This window comes from Callithrix jacchus, chromosome 13, assembly GCF_049354715.1.
Source record: "Callithrix jacchus isolate 240 chromosome 13, calJac240_pri, whole genome shotgun sequence".
Classification (NCBI taxonomy): Eukaryota; Metazoa; Chordata; class Mammalia; order Primates; family Cebidae; genus Callithrix; species Callithrix jacchus.
The window spans coordinates 103,600,546-103,626,162 of NC_133514.1; the positions used below are offsets into that span (position 1 = coordinate 103,600,546).

The 25,617-nt window shown below is 36.1% G+C and overlaps 2 long non-coding RNA genes across 4 annotated transcripts in view; one reads left to right on the top strand and one right to left on the bottom strand.

The window, feature by feature from the left end:
* LOC144578885 (uncharacterized) overlaps window positions 1-16,464 on the top strand; it is a 436,319-nt gene extending 419,855 nt beyond the window's left edge. Inside the window, exons 4-7 of one of the 3 annotated variants that reach the window (XR_013525344.1) lie at window positions 7,895-7,985; window positions 8,370-8,441; window positions 10,391-10,480; window positions 16,184-16,464. This is a non-coding gene — a long non-coding RNA (uncharacterized LOC144578885). Of the gene's footprint in view, window positions 1-7,894; window positions 7,986-8,369; window positions 8,442-10,390; window positions 10,481-12,375; window positions 12,916-16,183 lie in introns of those variants that run through there. The other 2 variants (XR_013525343.1, XR_013525345.1) reach the window with 2 other exon arrangements.
* The window catches only part of LOC118146914 (uncharacterized), a 336,502-nt gene that overhangs the window by 4,013 nt on the left and 306,872 nt on the right, over window positions 1-25,617 (bottom strand). The window contains exon 4 of the long non-coding RNA XR_013525346.1: window positions 17,051-17,125. This is a non-coding gene — a long non-coding RNA (uncharacterized LOC118146914). The remainder of the gene's footprint in view (window positions 1-17,050; window positions 17,126-25,617) is intronic.

Here is a 25,617-nt window from a genome sequence, read left to right on the forward strand (position 1 = left end):
ACTGTTTCTTTTGCCGTGCAGAAGCCGTGGAGTTTGATTAAGTCCGATTTGTCTATTTTGGCTTTTGTTGCCAATGCTTTTGGTGTTTTAGTCATGAAGTCCTTGCCTATGCCTTTGTCCTAAATGGATTTGCCTAGATTTTCCTCTAGGGTTTTTAATGGTGTTAGTTCTTATGTTTCAGTCTTTAATCCATCTGGAGTTAATTTTAGTATAATGTGTCAGAAAGGGGTCCAGTTTCTGCTTTCTGCACATGGCTAGCCAGTTTTCCCAACACTATTTATTAAACAGGGAATCCTTTTGCCATTGCTTGTTTTTGTCAGGTTTGTCAAAGTTCAGATAGCTGTAGATGTGTGGAGTTGCCTCCAAGGCCTCTGTTCTGTTCCATTGGTCTATATCTCTGTTTTGGTACCAGTACCATGCTGTTTTGATTATTGTAGCCTTGTAGTATTGTTTGAGGTCAGGTAGTGTGATGGCTCCAGATTTGTTCTTTTTCTTACTATTGACTTGGCTATGTGGGCTCTCTTTTGGTTCCATATGAAGTTTAGTGTGTTTTTTTCCAGTTCTGTGAAGAAGGTCATTGGTAGCTTGATGGGGATAGCATTTAATCTGTAAATTACTTTAGGCAATATGGCCATTTTCAGGATTTTGATTCTTTCCAACCATGAGCATGGAATGTTTCTCCATATGTTTGTGTCCTCTCTTACTTCATTGAGCAGTGCTTTGTAGTTCTCCTTGAAGAGATCCTTTACATTCTTCATTAGTTATATTCATAGGTATTTTATTCTCTTTGTTGCAATTGTGAATGGCAGTTCATTCTTGATTTGGCTTTCTTTTTTTTGAGATGGAGTTTCGCTCTTGTTACCCAGGCTGAAGTGCAATGGCGTGATCTCAGCTCACCACAACCTTCACCTCCTGGGTTCAGGCAATTCTCCTGCCTCAGCCTCCTGAGTAGCTGGGATTACAGGCATGTGCCACCATGCCCAGCTAATTTTTTTTTGTATTTTTAATAGAGACAGGATTTCACCATGTTAACCGGGATGGTCTCAATCTCTTGACCTCGTGATCCACCTGCCTCGGCCTCCCAAAGTGCTGGGATTACAGGCTTGAGCCACCACACCTGGCCAATTTGGCTCTCTTTAAGTCTGTTATTGGTGTGTAGGAATGCTTGTGATTTCTGCATATTGATTTTGTATTCTAAGACTTTGCTGAAGTTGCTGATCAGTTTCAGGAGATTTTGGGCTGAGAGAATGGGATCTTCTAAATATACAATCATGTCATCTGTAAACAGAGACAATTTGACTTCCTCCCTTCCTATTTGAATATGCTTTATTTCTTTTTCTTGTCTTTTTGCTCTGGCTAGAAATTCCAATACTATATTGAATTGGAGTAGTGAGAGAGGGCATCCTTGTGCCACATTTCAAAGGAAATTCTTCTAGTTTTTGCACATTCAGTAAATGTGGGTTTGGCTGTGGGTTTGTCATAAACAGCTTTTATCATTTTGAGATACATTCCATCGACACCTAGTTTATTGAGAGTCTGTAGCATAAAGCGCTGTTGAATTTTGTCAAAGGCCCTCTTTGCATCTATTGAGAAAATCATGTGGTTTTGGTCTTTGGTTCTGTTTATGTGGTGAATTATGTTTATAGACTTGCATATGTTGAACCAGCCTTGCATCCCTGGGATGAAGCCTACTTGATCATGGTAGATAAGCTTTTTGATGTGCTGTTGCAATTGGTTTGCCAGTATTTTATTGAAGATTTTTGTGTCTATGTTCATCATGGATATTGGCCTGGAGTTTTCTTTTCTTGCTGAGTCTCTACCAGGTTTTGGTATCAGGGTGATGTTGGTCTCATAAAATGATTTGGGATTAATTCTCTCTTTTTGGATTGTATGGAATAATTGCAGAAGGAATGGTGCCAGCTCCTCTTTGTATGTCTGGTAGAATTCAGCTGTGAACCCATCTGGACCTGGGCTTTTTTGGGGTGGTAGGCTCTTAATTGCTGCCTCAACTTCAGCTCTTGTTATTGGTCTATTCAGGGTTTCAACTTCTTCTGGGTTTAGGCTTGGGAGGATGCAAGTGTCCAGGAATTTATCCATTTCTTCCAGGTTTACTAGTTTATGTGCATGGAGTTGTTTGTAATAATCTCTGATGGTAGTTTGTATTTCTGTGGAATCTGTGGTGATATCCCCTTGATCATTTTTTATTGCATCCATTTAATTCTTCTCTCTTTTCTTTTTCATTAATCTGGCTAGTGGTCTACTTTGTTGATCTTTTCAAAAATCCAGCTCCTGGATTTATTGATTGATTTTTTGAAGGGTTTTTCATGTCTCTATCTCCTTCAGTTCTGCTCTGATCTTAGTTATTTCTTATCTTCTGCTAGCTTTTGAGTTTTTTTGATCTTACTCCTCTATTTCAATTTTGATGATATGGTGTCGATTTTAGATCTTTCCTTGCTTCTCATGTGGGCATTTATTGCTATATATTTTCCTCTAGACACTGCTTTAAATGTGTCCCAGAGATTCTGGTACATTGTGCCTTCATTCTCATTGGTTTTGAAGAAAATCTTTATCTCTGCCTTCATTTCATTATTTATCCAGTCGACATTCAAGAGCCAGTTGTTCAGTTTCCATGAAGCTGTTTGGTTCTGAGTTAGTTTCTGAATTCTGCATTCTAACAACTTGATTGTACTGTGGTCTGAGAGACTGTGTTATGATTTCTGTTCTTTTTCATTTGCTGAGGAGTGATTTACTTCTGATTATGTGGTCAATTTTAGAGAGATGTGATGTGCTCAGAAAATGTATATTCTGTGGATTTGGAGTAGAGAGTTCTGTAAATGTCTGTTAGGTTTGCTTGGTACAGGTCTGTTTTGAAATCCTTCATATCCTTGTTAATTTTCTGTCTTGTTGATCTAATACTGACAGTGGAGTGTTAGACTCCCACACAATAATAGTGGGAGACTTTAAGTCTCTTTGTAAGTCATTAAGAACTTGCTTTATGTATCTGGGTGCTCCTGTATTGGATGCATATATATTTAGGATTGTTAGCTCTTGTTGCATTGATCCTTTTACCATTATGTTATATTCTTCTTTGTCTCTTTTGTTCTTTGTTGGTTTAAAGTCTATTTTATCAGAGACTAGGATTGCAACTTCTGCTTTTTTTTGCTCTCCATTTCCTCGATAAATCTTCCTGTGTCCCTTTATTTTGAGCCTATTTGTATCCTTGCATGTGAGATAGGTTTCCTGGATAGGGTACACTGATGGGTTTTGGCTTTTTATCCAATGTGCCAGTCTGTGTCTTTTGATTGGGGCATTTAGCCCATTTAAATTTATGGTAAATTGTTATGTGTGAATTTGATCCTGCCATTTTGATGCTAGCTGGTTGTTTTTTTTGTTTTGTTTTGTTTTTTTTAATTTTTTATTGGATTTTAGGTTTTGGGGTACATGAGCAGAGCATGCAAGACAGTTGTGTGGGTACACACATGGCAGTGTGCTTTGCTTTCCTTTTCCCCTTCACCCACGTTTGGCATTTCTCCCCAGGCTATCCCTCCCCACCTCCCCCTCCCACTGACCCTCCCCTTTTCCCCCTATAGACCCCAGTGTTTAGTACTCCCCTTTCTGTGTCCATGTGTTCTCATTTTTCATCACGCTTAGCTGGTTGTTTTGCCCATTAGTTGATGCAGTTTCTGAATTGTGTCTCTGCTCTTTACCATTTGGTATGTTTTTGGAGTGGCTGGTTGTTCCTTGTTCCTTTCTATCTTTAGTTCTTCTTTCAAGAACTCTTGTAAAGCAGGCCTGGTGGTGATGAAATCTCTAATTGGTTGTTCATAAAGGATTTTATTTCTCCCTTGCTTATGAAACTTAATTTGGTTACATCTGAAATTCTAGGTTGAAAGTTCTTTTCTTTAAGGATATTGAATATTGGCCCCCACTCCCTTCTGGCTTGTAGGGTTTCTACTGAGAAATCCACTGTGAGTCAGATGGGCTTCCCTTTGTGGGTAACCCGACCTTTCAGTCTGGCTGCCCTTAGCATTTTTTCCTTCATTTCAACCCTGGTGAATCTGACAATTATGTGCCTTGGGGTTGCTCTTCTTGAGGAATATCTTTGTGGTGTTCTCTCTGTTTCCTGGACTTGAATATTGGCCTGCCTTGCTAGGTTGGGGAAGTTTTCCTGGATAATACCCTGAAGAATATTTTCCAGCTGGGATTCATTCTTTTTCATATTCAGGTACACCTATCAAACATAGATTAGGTCTTTTCACATAGTCCCATATATCTTGGAGGGTTTGTTCGTTTCTTTTTACTATTTTTTCTCTAAGCTTGCCTTCTCATTTTATTTCATTGAGTTGATCTTCAACCTCTGATATCCTTTCTTCTGCTTGGTCAATTCAGCTATTGAAACTTGTGGATGCTTCGTGAAGTTTTCGTGTTGCATTTTTAAGCTATATCAATTCATTTATATTCCTCTTTATGCTGTTTATTTTGATTAGCATTTCGTCAAACCTTTTTTCAACATTCTTAGTTTCTTTGCAGTGGGTTAGAACATGTTCTTTTAGCTCAGAGAGGTTTCTCATTACCCACCTTCTGAAGCCTGTTTCTGTCAATTCATCAGACTCATTCTCCATCCAGCTTGGTTCCCTTGCTGGTGAGGAGTTGTGATCCTTTGGAGGAGGAGAGGTGTTCTGGTTTTGGGTGTTTTTATCCTTTTTGCGCTGGTTTCTTCCCATCTTTGTGGATATATTTACCTGTGGTCTTTGTACTTGGTGACTTTCAGATAGGGTCTCTGAGTGGATGTCCTGTTTGTTGATGATGAAGTTATTTCTTTCTATTTTTTAGTTTTCCTTCTAACAGTCAGGCCTTTCTGCTGTAGGACTGCTGGAGGTCCACTCCATGCCCTGCTTGCCTGGGGATCACCTACAGCAGCTGCAGAACAATAAGGGTTGCTGCCAGTTTCTTCTTCTGCTATCTTTGTCCCAGAAGGATACCCACCAGATGTCAGTTTGAGCTGTCCTTTATGAGGTGACTCTTTGGATATATGGGGGTCAGGGAGCTGCTTGAGGAGACAGTCTGTCCTTTATAGGAACTCACGTGCTGAGCTGTGAGCTCCATTGTTCATTCAGAGCTGCTGGGCAGGTACATTTAAGTCTGTTGCAGTAGAACTCATAGCCACCTTTTTTTTTCCCCCAGGTGCTCTGTCCCAGGAAGGTAGGGCTTTATTTGTAAGTTTCTGTCATGCTGCTGCCTTTTTTCAAGGCTGCCCTGCCCAGTGATGTGACAGCCTAGTCACAGTCTACCTGCAGAGGCTTTGCTGAGCTGCTGTGGGCTCTGCCCAGCTGCCATGTGAACCTCCCTGCAGTCCTGTTTATAGGGGTATAGTTAGAACTGCCTCAGCAATGGCAGCCAACCTCGGCAATGGCCGCCTACCTCAGTAGTGGTGGACTGCCTCAGTAATGGTGGACGCCCCTCCCCCACTGAGCTGGAATTTTCCCAGTTCAGCTGTGCTTGCTGTGAAACTCTCTATCCATGGCATTTCAGATTGCTGGTCCTTGTGGGGGTGGGACTGGCTGAACCTGATCACCTGGCTCCTTGCCTGAGACCCCTTTTGTTCAGTTGAACAGGTGACTCTGTCTCTTAGATGTTCCATTCACCAGTTGAAATGGTGCCCGGATTTTTGTGATTTCTTGTGCAGAGACCCATTGCACCAGCTGAAATAGCTGCTGGAGACTCGTGGCACTTTATCGCCAGGGAATCTCCTGGCCTGGCTCCCTGTTTCAGTCCCCTTTATATCAGTCGAACAGGTGACTCTGTTTCCCAGGCACTCCAGTCACCAGCTGAAAGGGCACATGGACCCATGTGGGTATTTTGTGTGGAGACCCACTGCACAAGCCAAAACAGCCACACTGGTGACTCATGGGGCTCCTCCATCCAGGAATCTCATGGTCTGTGGGTAATAAAAATCCATCTGGAAGTGTGGCATCCTCTCATCCTCTGCACTCTTGCTAAGAGCTGCAATCCAGAGCTGCTCCTAATCGGCCATCTTGGATTCCCTGATGTAAAATTTTTAAATTTTTGTTTGTTTTCAGCAAGTTGATATGTAAATTCTGGTGTGGTTTTTGGTCTGTTTATCCACCTTGGGATTTGTTGAACTTTCTGGAATCTGTGGGTTTACAGTTTTAATAAATAGGTTAAGCCACTATTTCACTATTTCAATACATGGATAATTTTTAACCCTGTATGAAACACAGGAGGGGTCCAATAAAAAACATGTGTAAGGAAAAAGAAGAAACAACCAAAAAGGAAATAGGTTTTATTATCAATCCTAAGAGAAAAGTATTACTCTCTCTTTTTTTTAGTTTGATCTAATGTAGCACAATGTAAGAAACCACTTAGGTGCTTTACAGAGAAAATTTTTGAGCGGTTTCAAGTTCAATTTATGTGCTAAAAGTGAGTAAAATTAGGCTAAAATAAAAATTTAAAAAAATTGCTTTCCCTTTGAGCACTGAGAGAGTTAATTTTATGTTCAGCCTGTCTGCAAACAAAGGTCTAATCACCAAGTGCCAGGATTGAAAGGAAAGAAGAGGTATGATAACCAAAGAGGGCTTTATGGCTCAAAATCCATTTCCTTTGAGGTGGAATTATTTGAGTCATTTTAAAGCTAGGTTGCTAATGTTTATAATGTTTGGGAGTGAGGAACAGGTAAGTATGAGAATGAAGGGAGGAGGTAGGAAATCTTGCAGGATGGGATCCTATCCATGCTAAGGAGAGAGGAGGGTTAACTCACATATAGTACATGTGCTAGAATAACCTGGCTGGGTTTATTAACAGAGATGAGTAGATGTTCAGGAGTCATGAGACTGAGCTCCTGTTTTCTAAATGAAGATAATGGGATAATCGTTCAAAGAAGACATATTGAAATTACTAGAGCAAAGAAGCAGGTCATTGAAAAAATAAAACATAGTTGTGGACATGGAGCTTTTATTCCTTATTTTTCTACTTATATGCCATTTCCACGATCATGAATCAACTCCACGGAAAGCAGAAAGAAAGCAAAGGAGGAAATGTTTTTGAAATTATTAATTACAGGGAGCTATTTTGGCTTTATTTCCTGTTACAGGCTCTAGTGAACTCAATAATAATAATTAAGAATAAGTTGTAAAAACTAGGCCACATCAAGTTTGAAAGTTGTCAACAGACTTTGACAATTTACAATATTTCTATTATTAGAGTGAATTAAGAGTTAATCTGTTTATAAATTGTATCTGGGGTAGAGACTAATGTATTTCCAGATGCTTTTGTTATGTGAATTATCAATATTTTCATGTCCTTTGGGAAACATATGTAAAACTTGTTTAATGAATAAAAATAATGTTGACCTGCATATTACTCAACAGTTGCAAATCCCAAGAGATAAGCTGATACTTGATAAATGGTTGAGAAATTGTACACCAGGTAATGGGGCTCACAATGATAATTGTTATGGATTATTTTGAATTTTACAGTTTTAATACAAAAGTATAAAGTAATTCTTTTATTATAAGGATGTGACTCATACTATTAATATTCCCATGCATTTAAAAAAATTTCTACCCTAGAATGTTATGTAACTAATACAGTCTTGCAGATAAAAGCTGTAATTGTCTAAGGGGAGTTGAAGCCCATTACTTTTTTCTTTTTTTACATTAAATTATACTTTCATAAAGCACTAAAGCAAGTGATGTTTACACACAAATACATTACAACCATCTGTCAGTTAATTCTATAATGAAGTAAAAGCGTTGAATTCCCACCCATTTTACAAATCATAGAATATTCCTGTGACTTCAAAGAAAAGACTTAAAAGAGGCTGTATTATAAACTATAGCAGTAAAAAATCTTTAATGGTTATTTTTCATTGCAGGAAAACACATTGGCTCCAAATATTCTGTTAAAGCAAACAGCATTTTTTTCACTGCACATGGATTTCAAGAAATGTGGATATAGCCTGGCAAGTAAGTTGAAATTTTGTGAGACGACATGGGAATTACTAGTAGGTGAAGTTTTATAAAAAACTTTGAGTAGTATTTTGCTACTTGTTAAAAACTGCAGACTGTAAAATGATAATAATTATATAAAATTAGACTAATTGTTAAAATATTTTGACAAATATACTAGCAATCTTCAATATTAATTGTGCACTTAATTATTTTGTTATTAAATATGAAATTTAACATAGTTTAAATTGTAGATTCAATATAGTAGAGCTATTAATGGACTGTAATTCTTATGCCAATATATAAAATGTTGGCCTCTACATAATTTATATACAAACTTTCTGCAATATTGCTTCATGTAAAGGTTTTTTAAAAAAATTTTACTTTTGTGGGGGTCCCAAGATGGCCAAGTAAGAGGCAGCTCCCAGCGAGAAGAGACACAAAAGCTGAGTGGTCTCCACAATCCCAAACAAGGTACCAGGTTCATTTTGTTGGTCTGGTTGGGCAGTGGGTATAAAACAAATAGGGCCAGTTGAGGCAAGGCAGGGCACTGCCCTACCCAGGAGGTGGGTGCAACTGACTGGAGGACTGGGGAGATCTCCCCCTCTGGGACCAAGAGCAAAAAAACTCAAAAGCTAGCAGAAGAGAATAAATAACTAAGAGCAGAACTGAAGGAGATAGAGACACAAAAAAAATCGTTCAAAAAATCAACAAATCCAGGAGCTGGGTTTGTTGAAAAGATCAACAAAATAGACCACTAGCCAGACTAATAAAAGAGAGAAGAATCAAATACATACAATAAAGGGGACATCATCATCATTTCCACAGAAATAAAAACTACCACCAAAGATGACCATAAACAACTCTATGCACACAAACCAGTAAATCTGGAAAAAATTGATACATTCCTGGACACTTGCACTCTCCCAAGACTAAACCAGGAAGATGTTGAAACCCTGAGTAGACCAATAACAAGGGCTGAAGTTGAGGCAGCAATTAATAGCCTACCAACCTAAAAAAGTCAAGGTCCAGATGGATTTACAGCTGAATTCTACCAGACATACAAAGAGGAGCTGGTACCATGCCTGTTAAAATTATTCCAAACAATACAAAAGAGGGAATCCTCCCCAACTCATTTTATGAGACCAATATCATCCTGATACCAAAACCTGGCAGAAACTCAACGAGAAAAGAAAACTTCAGGCCAATATCCACAATGAACATAGATGCCAAAATCTTCAATAAAATGCTGGCAAACTGAATGCAACCACAAATCAAAAAGCTGCCTCAGAGGCAATGCCACACATCTACAACCATCTGATCTTTGACAAACCTCACAAAAACAAGCAATGGGGAAAGGATTCTCTGTTTAATAAATGGTGTTGGGAAAATTGGCCAGTCATGTGCAGGAAGCAGAAACAACCCCTTTCTGACACCTTACACTAAAATTAACTCCAGATGGATTAAAGATTTAAACATTAGACCTAACACCATAAAAACCTTAGAAGAAAACTTAGGCAATACCTAAACATAGGCATAGGCTAAAACACCCAAAGCATTGGCAACAAAAGCCTAGTCGACAAATGGGATCTAATTAAATTCTAATAACTATTAAGAAACAAAGGTGACTTGTCTATCTTCTAAATTGTCTCTCTAAATATTATCTTAATATTTATTTCTCTGCTTTGAGTGGAAACAAAACTTAGTTTGCTTTTATTACTACACAGCATCTTATAGTTTAATATCCTCTTTGAAACAAGCTTTGACAGGTGACTTAACTTCCCTTCCATCCTTTGTCTAATTCAAGCCAGAAACCTTGAATTCATCTTGAAAGCCTAGCATTGATCCTCATGCTGGTCAATTCATTCCCTTGAAGCTTTTGGAAATTGAAATGCTCCTATCTCCACTACAGCTATGGCTTCAGTGAAGTTCCTTTCATTTTCTCCTGAATTATGATAATCTTTTTACTAATAGTCTCCTATCTTTAATCAAACTTTCCTCAAATCAAGTGGCCATACTTCAACTTGAGTGATATTTCTCAAATACAAAACTGACACTACCATTATTTGTTTAAAACACTTGAAGTAATGGTCATGGCATGGATGAATGAAAGTTTGAAGGAATTCGTAGACCAGAATATGGGTAAGGTGTCACACAGATGTGAAAATCCTCAGTAATTATGATGGGAGAGTTGATTGGAGAAACAAGAAGATTGCATGCCAGACTAGGTCCTCTCTGAGGAAAGTAGCCACTTCTTTTATCTATGAATCCAGTCCCTGACATGCACTAAGCACAGAAAAAACCTATATTTAGATATCTAAACATTAAGTGAAATAAATCAAAATACTTCTCTAATAATGAAGTCACTAAAGAATTAGGTGGAGCTTTTATGAATACTTAAAAAATATTTTTCTTTGATTTAGCCTGAGTTCACCAATATGCGCTTCTGGTATTTCCCAGCAAGGCTTAAATATATCCCAAAAAGTTTGGAAAGAGATCAAGAACTCAAAAAGGTAAGTGTTTTTTGTTTTTAATTTTGCTGTGTGGTGGTTTTAGTTCTAATTTTAACACTGACTTTTAATGGGTCTATTTTGTTTGGTTAGTGTATTGGTAGTCACATGGCCGAGCTACTGGTTTAATAATTGTACGAGGCTCACTGAACAGCCACACCATCAGTCATTTTGCAGATTAATCCAGTCATTAGTTACATATTAAAAAAATATGCAATCAGCTGAAGTTCATACCCTTTGGTTAGTTTATTCATTAGTTAATATTTTCCTGGTGTATCAGTAGGAGTTGAGAGTTACAAAATGAGTAAGAAAGAATACTTGTCCTCAGTTGGCTTGAAAGCTTAGTGGGAGAGATTCAAAATATAAATAACTACAATTCCACAGAAATATAGAACAGACACTTAAATGTTATCAAATTTAAAATACTTATCATAATCCATCTGGGGAAGAATCTGAGAGATATTATAGATTTTTTAACAATAATGAAAAGAATTCAAATGAATGTCATACAATGAGAACAATCTTCATAATTAAAGGGGATATTATCACTACTATATGCTATTTATCCTTATATTTAATATGAGTTTTTGCCTAATCTTAAGCATGTATCATAATACTTATTTTATAATATTACCAGCACTTTCTGAATTATACTGTTAGTACAGCCACATAGTTTATATAATTTGAGCTGACCTAAGATAAGTTGAACAAAAGTAGTCTGACATTAGCATTTAAGGCCATCAGTTTTTTCTGTCATTATTAGTAAATTTCACTGGGCTTGTAAGAGAAAATTGAGTTTTTGTTTTCCTTTTTGTTTTTCACAATACTATTATGTAAATATGTTATGGTTTGAGGCAAGGACTAAATGAAGCTCTTATATTTTTCTAAATATATAAATGTCACCTTCCACTAAGGTAGCTATCACCAATTGAGTTAGTCAGAGGCAAAATGGCTCCTAGACTTTTACACATGATCCTGACTGGAGGGCAAGCCAACACTATGAAAAAGCTTCTAACAATATTGAAGACAATAAATACCCAATACACTTTTGTTATATTGAATAAAATATTAGAGAAATACACCAAACTCTGACCAGTGAAGGATAGAATTGTATGTGTATTATATATACACATATATATGAGATTATATTGTGTGTATACATATGAAATTATATGTATACATACATATACACAGACATAAATATACATAATATACGTATATATGCTTCTGTACTGCCATTAGACAGACGTATAGGAAAGCTAAATAAGGATAGTGTTTGTAGCATTTAAAGGTAAATTGTTTGCAGAAATAGACTATAAAGAGGTGCAGATTGAGCACTTTTACAGAATGCCCCTCTTTGGCTTTTCTGAGGGTTGGTGTCACTTTGCCCTATAACAGTAGCCCAAGGATGTTTTAAGGTGCTCTAAAGCCACCTGCATGATGCCATTTTAGGAGCCACACAAGATAATTAAACAGAGCTTTTCAAAGAAACCATTATTTGCTGCAAAATCATGACCTTGTAGAAAAACTCAAGAAACACAATAATGATTCAAATGATGCAGAAACATGATATTTTTCCATTCCCTATTTCATTTTACCTCTTTCCCAGGTACTATTTGAATCATCATATACAAGGAAATCGCACATGCCTTTCTTTAATGCATTCTAGCAAACTTATATTACTTTATGGTTGGTAACTGTAAATCACGGGGTAATGAGAGATGCAACATGAATATAGAATATGCTTCTTTTTTTGTATGAAGCTACTTCTTAAAAATTATCCCTGATGGTGTTAAATTGCCTACAATTTACTTGAAGCTAATGATAGTTATGTAGCCATCTGGAATATGGAAGAGTACTTATTTGTAAAACTTCTTTATAATAATATTTACACACAGAGCACTCCAAGGATTAAAGCACAGATGATGATGGAAGGCACAGTCATGATAAGCTACCAGCCATGTGGAGACAAAGTAAATTTTTTTTGAATGTTACTTTTCTAATCCCACCACAAGACAAACAGATGTGGACTATCTTATTGATGAAATTGAAAGGCTTGGAAAGGATTTTATGATGCTTCATTGCGAACTTCAATATCCCATGTAAACATCAACTTTAAAAATGCTATTCCCAAATATTATAAGAAAGGAATACTGAAAATGTTATGAATGAGAAATGTTATGAATAAGATCGTCTAATTCTTATTCTATACTATATAAGATGAAAGGGAATCCAGTTTATACACACATATGCACTCATTTGTTAATGTATTTATTTGCTTTAATTCAATAAATATTTAGTACTTGTTAAATGTCAGGTTTCTTGGTGTGCTTAGGATACATCAGTAAGTAAAAGACAAAAACCTCTCTTCTTGTGAAGAGAAGAGAAATACCATTGCAGATATTTAGTACCTTAACATGTATTTTATGTTCTTGAAGTAACTGAATAAAGACTTCCTGTATTGAAATCATTTTCAGTATCTTGGAGTATTTCATCTCCGTCAAGAATAAAATATATAAGATGTTTCTCATTTTTAAACAATTAGGATATATAAATATTCTATATTTTGGAGCAGAGAGAGGGAAGGAGATAACCAGCCTGACATACATGCCTTTAAGCCTTGCATTTTTATTCAGAAGTGCTATAGCTTGTATCAACCTTCTAATTTAACTCATTTTTTTCCATAACATCATTTTAATGTCCCTGAAGATCAACTGCAGTGACACCCTTTCGTAATTATCCAGAAATATATTAGCCACAGCAAACATTAAATGAAGAGTTCCCTTTTATGTCACATGGTTTGCTAACTTGCACACTCATTTAATTCTTGATTAACATTATGATTTAAAGGATTTGTTGTCTTCACTCCATAAACGTGAAGGCTAAGGCTTAAAAAGTTTAATGTGTCTAACATCATGCAGTTGATAAGGAATAAAATCAAAATTTGAAGCTGGTCATGTTTCTTCTCAAGTATAGATGGCAAAAAATCTGCCACATGCTTTGCTGCAATTCATGAACCCCACCTACCAGCTGAGCTGTTTGTCAAATCATTTGATTTAAAAAGCTCTCTTTTCTCTGGACCTCAAGTAGAAATAATAGTAGTCACTACCTCCCAGGACTATTGTGATGATAAAATCAAATAATTAGGTTAAGCATGTTATAAAATCTGAGTCACCTTGCTTGTGTTCATTTTTCATATTTTCAATTTTAACTACATTAGAGTCAGACTTAAATAAACATATACATACATATATACAACCAAATATTGTCATGCTTCCTCATTGCAGAAGGCATTGTGCCCTTTTGTTGTCTAAGAATTCATTTAACCAAAAGAGATTGTATTCATTCCAGTTAAATATATTAGAACTGCCATATTTAAGAACTAAAAACATAGACTGGAATAGAAATTCTTTTCAATTATTCTTTTACCAAAGTTTTTCTCAAAGGAAACATAAAATTGATTATGCTACAGAATTTGTTTGCCATGTCTCTGTGAAATATAGAAAATAGCTATTTACTTATCTAACTGCACTATATGCCTTGGTATAAATTTCTGTTCTGGACAGGATGATTTGTTGCAAATGATGTATGCATTGTCAGAAACATACATCGGTATCTTTGCTATGTATTTTGCATAAATTCCTATCATTACAGAAATTTTATCAAACATATTAAATAATTTCTTCTAAAAAGTACATCTCATGTTTCTTTGTTCCTATATTCAAATAAAAAATATTTTAAATAATATACTAAATCATAACACTAATAGAATGCACACATTATGAAGATTGTAAAAGCTACTTAAAACAATGCTTTATTCCAATATTAGTGCTGAGTTAAGCAGGTATATTTTATAGAATTTCTAGAAATCTATAACCTGATTTATTCAGTAGTGTCCTGTTAATAACAAGGAATCTAATAAGAATAGCCAGGACAATCCTTAGCTAAAAAAACAAAGCTGGAGGCATCATGCTACCTGACTTTAAACTATACTACAAAGCTGCAATAATTGAAACAGAGATATAGACTCATGGAACAGAACAGAAGCCTCAGAAATAATGACATTCATCTACGACAAACCTGACAAAAACAAGCAATGGGGAAAGGATTCCCTATTTAATATATAGTGTTGGGAAAACTGACTAGCCATATGCAGAAAGCTGAAACTGGATCCCTTCCTTACATGTTATACAAAAATTAACTCCAGATGGATTAAAGACTTAAACATAAGACCTAACACCATGAAAACCTAGGCAGCGCCATTCAAAACATAGGCAGAGGCAAGGACTTCATGATTAAAACACCAAAAGCAATGGCAACAAAAGCCAAAATAGACAAATAGGATCAAATTAAACAAGAGTTTCTACACAGCAAAAGAAATTATCATTAGAGTGTACTAGCAACCAACAGAATGGGAAAAAATTTTGCAATCTACCCATCTGACAAAGGGCTAATAACCAGAATCTACAGAGAACTTAAATATACAAGAAAACACCTCATCAAAAAGTGGGTGAAGGATATGAACAGACCCTTTTAAAAGAAGACATTTTTGCAGCCAACAAACGTAAAAAAAGCTCATCCCTGGTCATTAGAGAAATGCAAATCAAAACCACATTGAGATACCATCTCATGCCAGTTTGAATGGCAATCATTGAAAATCTAGAGACAACAGATCCTGGAGAGGATAGGGAGAAATAGGAATGGTTTTACATGATTGGTGGGAGTGCATATTAGTTCAGCCATTGTGGAAAACAGTGTGGCGATTCCTCAAGGATCTAGCAATAGAAACACCATTTGACCCAGCAATCCCTTTACTGGGTATATGTACCCAAAGGATTACAAATCATTTTATTATAAAGACAGATCCACACGTATGTTTATTGAGCACTGTTCACAATAGCAAAAACTTGGAAACAACCCAAATGCCCATCAATGATAGACTGGATAAAGAAAATGTAGCATGCAGCCATAAAAAAGATGAGTCATGTCCTTTGCAGGGACAAGGATGAAGCTGGAAACCATCATTCTCAGCAAACTGACACAAGAACAGAAAACCAAACACTTCACGTTCTCAGTCATAAGTGGGTGTTGAACAATGAGAACAGATGGATACAGGGAGGGGAACATCACACACTGGGGCCTGTTGGGGAGTGGGGAGGCTAGCGGAGGGATGGGAGGATTGGGGAGGGCTAACATTAAAAGAAATACCTAATGTAGATGACAGGGGGATGGATGCAGCAAACCACCATAGCATGTGTATACCTATGTAATAATCCTGTGTGATTTGCACATGTACCCCAGAACTTAAAGTATAATAAAAAAATTAGAAAACATCTACAAAAAAAGTAAGTATAGTCACAAAGCTTATAAATACAAAAAAGTATATAACAAAGAGATTAACACAAATTCTGGAATCAGCCTTCCTGGAATCAAATCCTAGTTTGCTCCTTACTAACAATTTCTCTCTGTATTCACTTTCCCCATTAGTGTAATTGATAATAGTACTTCTTCACAGGTTGTATGAGAATTCGGTTAACTAATTTGTATATTTTAAGTTCTTAAAACTGCCTGGCATATAGTTAGCGCACAATACATGTTAATATTATTAATATCACAATTTGACAAACTATGAACACATGCTTTGAAGGTGGTTTTTGTTTCGTTTTTGGTGGTAGGGTTTTGAATTCAGTGTTCTCTGTTTCAAAGCTCATGGAGACAGCAAGAAACACATTTGGATCAAAACAATGGATGTTACATTTGCTGAGCTGGATCCTGTGTTCCCAGGCAGACCAAGTCATCTTGGCTGCAGCAGACACCTCACAGTACAAATGGTAATTGGAACTATTAGCTTTGAAATTTTCTCCTGGCAACCCTGCAGTTCTGTTTGGGACCATTTTACCACTGCTGTCCCTTGGTAATATTTTATGACACATTCAATCTTTCACAGATAGCACACTCAGTAGTTCCAAGTCTAAGTTCCCCTATTCTTGTCCCTCAAATCATTTAGAGGTAAACAGAAATGGAAGTGAAGCTGTATCCAAATTATCCCTTGCTTAATCAAGAGCTGAAAGTATGACATAATGGAGACTTTACATTAATTCTGTTTGCCCAGATCACACATCTCAGGGAATAACTGACATAATTAAAAGTGTAATAACCTCATTCAACATTGTTAACTTTAGTGCATGTATTCCATTTCAGTGATTTATGGATAACTTTGAAAGTCAACATTATTCAGCCCCTTTCAAATCCTATGGATTGATCATTTCATAATTACAGCAAGTACATTCAGTAACTGTTATAAATTAAATGTTCCTTTGAACAGATGATTTACTGTGACAGTTCAACAGTGCTCAATTTTGGTTATAATAACTCTTCATTGAACAGTTAAATGCTACCAAGAAATACAGTGAAAATATGTGACAATGCCAATTATAGAAGGATATTGTATAGCGTTATTAAATGTGGTCTCTACTTTTTCTTTATTTTCAAAGTGACAAATAGTTCAGTGATTTTTCTCCCTTATAAAACAGGCACAATTTTGCATCATTTTGATTTTGGTTTTATGCTTACCTTTCATCATGTAGCTCCAAGTCCATAAAAGGTCTTTAGACTCCTCCTTGAGTAAGGAAGGACTCAGAGTAGGACCTGGAATATAGGAGGGACCAAGTGAAGCTATATTACTATTGATTGATTTACACATTTACAAGTCCTCACAAAAATGCACACAACTAAATGTGATCATGTCTAAGTAAAAGTAGCTCTAAGGGACCTGACTAAATGTTATTACTTACTTGTTACATTTAGAACTTACTTAAAAATTATAAAAATGTAAGCTGTTTCTCCTTTTTTGGAACAGTACATGTGTTACAGACATAGGTAATCTAAAATTGGCACAGAAAACTCTATGTCAAAGTATTGCAGGCATCATAGTCAAAAGAACTAATGGTTTATTGTTTCCTCAATCTCCTTATAATTCTTTGTATAATAACATCTTAGTTAAAGCAGAAGCTTGGGATTCAGACCAACTGAAGTCAATACTTGTCCAAATTAAGACTAAAAATTTTAAAGTATTTAATCACCATACAAAATTAAAATACCAAAATCAATTTCATTTCTAAATGCTAGTAGTTAGCAAACTGAAAGTGAAATTATGTACAAAAGAAGCAAAGGCAATAAAATTAATAACAATACACTTAACAAAAGAGGCACACAATAAACTGCAAAACATCACTGAGAGAAATGAAAGACCTAAGGAAACAGAAATAAATCTATGTTCATTATCAGAAGTCAGATTTCTTAAAAATGCTGTACTCCACAAATTTATCTACAGATACAGCAGAGTTCGTATCAATATCCCAGCTATGTTTTCTTTTGGGTAAAATTTGGCAAGGATTTGAAAGTCATTTGACCAAACATGTTTCTAAAGAAGATACACACGTGCATGAAAAGATGATCAGTATCATTACCATTAAGGAAATGTAAATAGAAATCACAATAAGATATCACTTCATACCCATTAGGATGACTAAAATAAAAAGACAAACAGTATCAAGGGTTTAGGAGAATGTAGAAGAAACTGGAACCCTCCTCTATTTTGGGTAGAGAAATAAAATGGTTCAGTGACTTTGAAAATCAGTTGGCATTTCATCAAAATATTAAACATAGAGTTCCCATATGACCCAGCAATTCGACTCTTAGGTATTCCACTCCAAAAATATTAAATCTATGTCCATATAAAAAATGAAGACATGGATGTTTATACTAGCAATATTCATAACAGCCAAACAGTGGAAAAAACCCAAATGCCCATCAAATGATGAATGAGCAAAATGTGGTAGAGTAATGTGGATTATACTTGGCAATAGAAAGGAATAGAGTATTGATACATGCTACAACATACATAAACCTTGAAAGCATTATGCTAAGTGATAAAAGCCAAGCACAAACATTCACATCTTGTATGATTTTGAAATGTCCAGAATAAGCAAATTCATAAATACAGGAAGAAGATTAGTGTTTTCAGGTGCTTGGGGTAGGGGAGAATGGGGAATGACTGCTAGTAAGTACAGAGGTTCTTTTGGTGATGAAAAACGTGCTGGAAAATTAGATAATGATGACGGGTGCACAGCTCTTCGAATAAACTGGAAACTAATAATTGTGCACTTTAAAAAGGTGAGTGTTAATAAATTATACTGCAACAACTGTTATGTACGAAAAAAATCTTAAAAAAATTTTTTTGTGAAAGAAAGACATCCCAATTTTGGAGTTAGCTAAAATGGCAATACAGAAAAAAGACCAAGTACTTCAAAGTATGTAAAAATGATAAGACGGGTAAAAAAGCAGTTTACCATGCCTACATATGAACACTATTGTACAGATTTTCTATTAACCAAAATGTTAATTTGTATAGGGTAATTAAGAAGTCGGTTTCCTGTGTCATATAATAAATACATGATTAACTTTATAAAAATTGCCAAACAATTTTTAGAGTGGCTGTACTATTTTAAATTCCCACAGCAAAGTATGAGCATTCCCATTGCTTTATATCTTTTCCAAAACTTGGAATTTTTAATTATTTTTGTTTCAGTGCTTCTAATATGTGTAAGGTAGTATCCCATTGTGGCTTTAATATGAATTTACTTAATCACTTTTTTTTTTTTAATTTTCAAGAGCTAGAGAGTACTGCACATTTTTATTTATGGAATACTGGGAACCAGTAGAAGGTTCTTAGGCAGGTCATAAGATGTAGCATATACATTGATGTCAAGACAAGTTTTAATTTGTGCTTTCTTTAGCTCCCATTACAACCCATCTCTAGCTAATTAAAGTCTGCAGACACATCCTAGAACTTGGCATAATCTTTTCCAGTGTTGGCTCAAATCAAAATAATCTGTGAAAATTTTAAATGACTGAGCTGCTGGATTCACTGCACGATCTTCTGACATGGGTTCTCCAGGACTTTGCCAGGCTTGATGTTTTTGCAAACTCTCCCATTGCAGAAGCAGGATTGGGAACACCGGCTACTATTCAGCAGGCCTGGAGTCCAAGAGAGTCTCCAACATAGTCACTACATAAGCCAATGTAAACTCCTCCTACCTCCAACCACTGTGACAACTGAACACTGGGTAACTTACATAGAGTCTCTTCCTCTGTTGAGAGGGATGCCAGTGTCTTCTTTTTTTTTGAGACGGAGTTTCCCTCTTGTTACCCAGGCTGGAATGCAATGGCGCGATCTCGGCTCACTGCAACTTCCGCCTCCTGGGTTCAGGCAATTCTCCTGCCTCAGCCTCCCGAGTAGCTGGGATTACAGGCACGCACCACCATGCCCAGCTAATTTTTTTTTGTACTTTTAGTAGAAAGAGGGTTTCACCACATGTTGACCAGGATGGTCTCGATCTCTTGACCTCGTGATCCACCCGCCTCAGCCTCCCAAAGTGCTGGGATTACAGGCGTGAGCCACCGCGCCGGGCCTGCCAGTGTCTTCTTATAGCCCTTTATTCATTGCCTGAATTGTCACTCATCTACATGGTACATAATGGTATAGATAACTCTAAATGAATATGAAAATAGAATGTGAATTTTATTAAATTTGCCAAATACTTAATGAAATTAAGCAGAAATGTAACTTTGATGGTGTTTTCTTTACTCATTTACAATATGAAAGGAAAAAAGTCTTATTTTCATATGGTCTAATAGCAATAGAGAAATAAGAACCATCATAAAGACCTCAGCGTAGCCATAATTTATAATTTGTATAACCTCAAATTATCAGAATTTCTACTTTCAAGCAGAACCATATCTTAACCACAACAGAGCTGCCCTTTCCATGCATACCATTACCATAAACATGGATATATTGAGGTCAGGAGTTTGAGACCAGCCTGGGCAACATAATGACATCCTGTCTCTACAAAAATAATAATAGTTGGGGGGAAAAAAAGCTGGGTGTCGTGGTGCATTCCTATAGTTTCAGCCTCTGGGGAGGGTGAGGCAGGGTTACTTGATCCCAGGAATTCGGGGTTACAGTGAGCTTAGATTACACCATGGAACTCCAGCCTGGGTGAGAGAGAAAACCCTGTCTTAAAAAAAAAAAATAAATGGACAAATTCCATGTTAACCACTGCCATCTCCTATCCTATTATCATAGATTATCCAGATATAATATTTCAAAGTATGAAATTAGAGTCATAAACTTGTGTTTCACAATGTAATTTAACATTCTTATATTTTAACTTATATTTGTATCTTATTTCTTCCATTAGTAAATAATGTAAGTTTGATAATTTGAAGTATTTTTGCCCCTTCCAAATAAAAACTTAAAATCCTAGGATTCTATATCCATTTTCCTTCTTCTTTTCATATTCATTCTGAAGGTAATCTCATTCGGGGTAGAAATAATATTTAATCGCACTGCTTTGCGAGGGCAGTAGAAAGTGAATAATGTAGGCTCTGCTCTTTCTGTATAATGTGGACCACTCTGTTTTGCATTGGAAGTAATGCAAATGCTTTCACTCGGATGTGCCTCCCGTTATTGGAGAACCCCGCATGCTGTGTCCTTGCATCACTTAACACTTCCACAGACCTCTTTGGAAGTCTCAGCTGCTTTCCCCACACCACACTAAGGGAGCTGGTTTTAAAACCAAGGTTTAAAACATAACAAAATATGCAAACAGCTTTTGTTTTTGGCCCTCCCCCAGACCAGCTGGGATTTTTCTGCTCTCTCCATTTACCATTCTACTTTCCGTTTTATCCTAGTTTGTGGTAGAGGAGTGAATAAGGCAATTCTTCCGTGTCTGAGTTTTACTCATTTTCAGTCCCTTTTACAGTCCATCCCCCAGCCCAGAAAAGGGTTGTTTCTGCTCTTTTTGATCACATGACTGTATTTTATTTTAGACTTTTTGGTCTATACTGTCAATTCTATACCTGAGTACCCCAGACTTCCCTGAATTGTATAATTACTGCCAATCAAAGTACTTTGACTGAATTCATGTTATCCCATTGCAAGACTTCCTGTAAAGCTACAGTAATCAAAGCAAAAAGGATACGTTCAAAAGGATAGGCACTTATATCACTGGAGAAGAATATACAGTCTAGAAATAAACCTACGCAAGTATAGTAAATTAACTTTTGACAAAGATTCAAAACCAAATCAATTGAGAAATAAGTGGTTCCTAAAAAAGGAATCTTGATCCACAACTCACAACTTATGCAAAAATGAACTCAAATTGGCCATAAATCTAAGTGTAAAATATAAAATTATAACTTTATAAGAAATTCTAGAAAAAAGGACTCTAGGTCAGACCAAAAAAAAAATTCTTAGTACAATCTTCCCCAAATTTGGGCTTTATCAAAATTAAAAACTCCAGCTCATGGAAACACTGTTAGAATGAGAAGACAAGCCACATACTGGAGAAAATAGTCTACAGATACTGTTTTTGACAAAAACTTGTTTACAGATTATGTAAGAACTTTCAAAACTCAACAATAAGAAAAGAAGCAACCTGATGTTTAAAAATAAGCAAAAGATTTTGACTGATTCCTCCAAGGTGACATATGGATAGCAATGAGTATGAAAATATGCTTATTTTTAACAGGGTTATCAAAGAACACATATGGTTAGCAATAAAACTATAAAAATATGCTCATTATCATTATTAATTAGCTCAAAATGTATTAAAATCACAATGAGATATCACTGCATAGTAGAATTTTAAAAAAACTGGCAATACTAAGTACTGACAAGAATGAAGACCAGTTGAAACTCTCACATGTGGCTGGTGGGAGTGCAAAATAGTGCAGCTCTATTGGAAAGCAGTTTGACCTTTTCTTATAAATGTTAAGCATATACTTACTCTATGACCCAGAAATCACATTTTTTATATTTAGCTAATTGGAATACACAGCTATGTTTATATAAATCCTGTACCCAAATGTCAGTTTATCGTAGCTTTATTTCTTATCACAGAAAACCTGGAAACAACCCAAATGTTCTTCAACCAGTAAAAGGATAAACAGATAGTGGTACAGAGGCCATTGTACACTCTCAGCAGGACGGACTATTGATTCCTGGAACAACATGGATGACTGTTGAATGCATTTTGCTTAGTGAAAGAATTAGATGTGAACAATTACATACTGTCTGATTGCATTATATGACATTCTGAAAAAGGCAGTTATAGGGACAGGTATCAGATAAGTAGATTCCAGGGGCAGGGCTACAGGTTGATGGGGAAAGGTTGTATCTAAAGGGGCTGCCTGAAGGAATTTGAGGGGTAATGGAACTATTCTGTATCAGGATTGTGGTGGCAGATACGTTACTCTGTGTCTTTGTCAAAGTCCATAGAACTATACTCCACAAAGTATATTTTACTGTTTTAATTTTTAAATAAAAAGCACTTTGGAAAATTCAAAGTAGTGATGACTTTGTTCTAGGTTTCACTCTCCCTCTCTCTGAAATAATATAATGACTTAATCCAATGGTTAGATGGTTAACTAGAGACACCAAAATTTACAAAATAACATATACCAGAAAATATTTAAAACATATTATCCTCTTACTCTGTTACTAAATTGGGATTCACCATGCTTATAGTGAATTTCTGTAATTTTATATTGTCTCAGCATTGATTTTAAATATATTTTTAACTTTCTCATGTCAGAGGCAGGACTTCTTCACCCTTGACGGTTTTGAGTTCTCCATGACCTCCCAGTTCTTCAATGTGACTGACACCGATGTTTACCTTATACACCTGCCTCCTGGTGACCACTTCCCTATGGAACAGAAAGATACATCTTTACTGGCCCCCACACGCAGCAAGAGATGCACAGATATGCCACAATGACCACATCTCAGTCACGGCATGACTCTAGAGAACTCACACCTGCTTGTTATAAACCCACCAATTAGAACTCCTTGAGGGAAACCTGCTTGAGTAATGCCCAGGACCAGATCAAAGGCTTAAGCCCCGAGGACCTTCACTCTTTCTCTCTCACTTCCCACCTAGTGGTTCACCGGGCATATCCCTGATGGCCCTCCCTTTGCTCCATTGGTCCTATGAGGTATGCTGTCCTTTACTTTCTGGGAGCTATAAATAAAAGCTGCTTCTGTTTGTTGAGTTGCCTCTTCTGTATCTCACCTGGCTGACATAACCAGAACCTAACTTCTTCCCTGGTTAGGGATCTCCTAGAGAGTGGCTATTTTGGTGGGAATAAACTGGACAAAGATCAGTCAAGAACCACAAAGATGTCTGCCAGTATATACAAGTTTCCTCTGAGAGGAGCACATGGTCACAGGTCAGACACACAGGCATTGGGCCACCTGCCAGGATAATAAGTATCCAGTGATAGGCATACTGGAAGCATCCTTGACCAAATCACTGGAGCCCTGCCAAGGCAGGGATAGAGTTCATAGCCACTTTCCAGAGAGACAGAGACTCCAACAGCAAATTAGAGGAAAATACAGTTGTTACTTATTACACCATATGTTTTCATTGTCATGGCTTATAACATAAATAGACTTTATGTTTACTATATACCATAGGCAAAAACTCCAAGATGACAAACATGTTAGAATATAAAAATTCATAATGTATTTCTCTAGGAAGTTCTCCAAAAATGGGTTTTAGATGCCATTTCCATTGTATTCGGGGCATAGGTATTTGTAACTACTTCTATTGCTGAACATGAAATTTATAATGATCTATTGATAAACAGATATTCCATCACAGTAGACTCATTAATGATAAGATATAAGAAAAGAAATAAATGAAGCTGCTCATTAGACATGAAGGAGAGAGAAAAATTGATTTTACAAATATTATTAAAGGGGTTTTATATTTTACAACAAGAGCCACATGGAAAATTTCACATCTGTTTTGGCACAAGATCTTAAATATGAAAACAGTTACAAAAATCTGTGAGAAATCAGTGTTAATAAGATCTCATTTAATGGGCTTCTGACTGATTCTTCTCAGGCAAGGGAAAATGGTGAAGTTTGCATCAATGCTTCTTTTCTTAATTTCAAATGATTGGTCAATGACTGAGCCTTCTACATTTGTTGCCATGACATCAAAAATGTGGAAAGAGGAAAACTATTAACCATGGCTTTTAAGAAACACAATTGCATATTTTGTGGTATGATGTACCTAATGGAAAATGGCAGTGCAACATGTTGCTCCAAAAGGCTCAGTTTGAGCACTCCTTTAAAGTGCGTTGTTCTTCTATCTCAAGTGCTATGATATCAAACCCTAGTGAATGACTTGCCCTTGATCCAGTGACCCTCCTAGGCTATTGTTTTTTCCAGCTACAAAAATTCCTACCATTTTCTTCACTGAGAAGCTACTGTCATGCTCTGTACACAGTTATTACCAGTTTGATCATTTTGTTTACCTAAAGCAAAAGAGAAAGCCCTTGCTCAGTTGGCTTTTGGAGACAGTCATCTGAGCTATGACTCCTAACTGTCTTTACATATATATTCCCATTACTGGTTTAGATAACTCATAGGAATTTCTTCCCAAATCATAATTCCTCTTTCAATAAAATATATTTCTTATATTCCACTCTACAATGGCAAAATGTTTCTAGAATTTCACTTTGTAACTAGTGCCAATGACATGAGCATCAAAAATATAATTCACCTATGTTCACTGATAGTACTGAATGCTTGCCCTGAGAGGATATGCTTGACTAGCCACTTCTTTCACTAGACAATAATTTCTTTGGATTGGGGATGGTGTTTTATTCTATTTCTGGTAATAACAGGAGTATAGTGATGTCCAGTATATCAATAAGTATCATGTGCTCAATTATATAAAGGTAATGCATCAAGTTTTTGATAATCATATAGGATGTTACAATTTTGAATTGTAGAGAGTAGTTATTCTCTGCATTTTATACAATGGGATATTTCTCATCTGTTCATTGTAAAGAAGAGAAATGGTAGAGAATGCACGATAGTTTAATACAACGAACATACAGTACATACACTATACATAATTACATGGAATCAGAAGCAAATTTTCTTTCTTGCATTAATTGGAAATGGCCCTAAAGAAGTCATGTAATATACTGAATTCCAAGATTTTAAGTGGGTGTATAATTAGGAAGCAAACCAGAATTTTAAAATATAATGACTTTGA